We start from the raw sequence: 1,411 nt of genomic DNA, 5'->3' as shown, positions 1-1,411 counted from the left end.
GGGGACAGGGTTAGTGTGAGGAGGTGGGCTTCCTGGAGGAGGTGAGACTTAAGGGTATGTGTTAGGCGGAGGAGGTGGAGGAGGGAGGCTTGGCTTGCGGACGGGGCGGGACAGGAGACAGAAGGCCCCTGTGGTTGCAGAATGGAGGTGGGGAGATGTGGAGGTGATGAGGCTGGCCAGCTCCTGTAGGATGAGGAAGGAAGGAGTGGACTTGGAGGGAAAGGGTGAGAGGTGCAGGAGGCCACTGGGTTCATCCCTTCTCATGAAGAGCGATGGTTTGGCCTGGTGTGGTGGCTCATGCCTGTAATCCCAGCAGTCTGGGAAGCCAGGGCGGTAGGATCACCTGAGGTCAAGAGTTCGAGACCAGCCTGACTAACATGTAGAAACCCTGTCTCTATTAAAAATACAAAATTAGCCGGGCATGGTGGTGCATGCGTGTAGTCCCAGTTACTTGGGAGACTTAGGGAGGAGAATCTGTTGACCCCGGAGGGGAGGCTGAGGTGAGGTGAGATGGCACCATTGCACTGCAGCCTGAATGACAAGATTGAAACTCCATTTCAAAAAAAAAAAAAAAAATACATTTTTTGGGTGATGGTACTGAGCAGAAAACAGCCTGGGAAATCACTCATAGGTTGTTTTCTGAGGTCCTGGCAGAAGACCTTGCTTTTGGCGGTGCATCAGTAGGCAACCTTCAGCCTGCCCCTGCCCCATTTCCCCAGGACCCTTGCTCAGGCTTTGCCCTCGGTGTCCTGAGGAAGTCCAGGTAAGCTGCCTTGGTCAGAGAAGGAAGTATCTCCGACCAGCTTAGCAGTGCTTCTCCCGTTGGCTCTTCTCCTTTCCACCGCCTTTCGGCCACCCTGTCCTGACTCTGCTCACAGCCTGAGGGGAAAAACGGAAGAGATGCCGGGGCTTAAAGACACCAAAGACCCCCCCACCTCAGGCCTGGGACAACCTCTTCTTCCTGCTACCTGAACCCTCTAAAAACAAGACATGGAGAATGTATCTCAGCCAACATTTTATACTCTTAGTATGGGAAGAGCTTCGACATGTTAATAAGGAAAGATAAATGACTTATGAGGACAAGGACAAGGGATTATAATGGAAATATAGAAACAATCAGTGAAACTGTGCAAGGGCACAGAGCGGAATGGACTGGCTGAAAGGGATGTAGAGGAGACAGTTTGCTGAGGATAGGAAGTTGCACACAGGTGTCTACAGTATGATGGTATTTTTGTCCAGAAAGAGGGCCAGCGGCGTAGTTGTACATGTAGCTGTGTTCCCTCAGCGCGGGATGGGGCCCGTGGCTCAGTCCCAAACCCTTCAGTTTGGTCTCTTCTGGGGGTAGGTGTGAGAAAGCAGGGAAGAGAGACCCTCTCTCCAACTTTAACACAAGAAACTGTGTGTGTGTGTG

At 52.0% G+C, this 1,411-nt stretch overlaps 1 long non-coding RNA gene across 1 annotated transcript in view; it reads right to left on the bottom strand.

Annotated features, from left to right (window-relative positions):
- Positions 1–1,411, bottom strand: part of LOC108290854 — an 18,059-nt gene extending 16,648 nt beyond the window's left edge. Inside the window, exon 1 of the long non-coding RNA XR_001819730.2 lies at positions 1,398–1,411. This is a non-coding gene — a long non-coding RNA (uncharacterized LOC108290854). The remainder of the gene's footprint in view (positions 1–1,397) is intronic.

This window comes from Cebus imitator, unplaced genomic scaffold, assembly GCF_001604975.1.
Source record: "Cebus imitator isolate Cc_AM_T3 unplaced genomic scaffold, Cebus_imitator-1.0 Scaffold444, whole genome shotgun sequence".
Taxonomy (NCBI): domain Eukaryota; kingdom Metazoa; phylum Chordata; class Mammalia; order Primates; family Cebidae; genus Cebus; species Cebus imitator.
The sequence above is the reverse complement of the archived record's forward strand: the minus strand, read 5'-3'. Positions and strand labels throughout refer to the sequence as shown.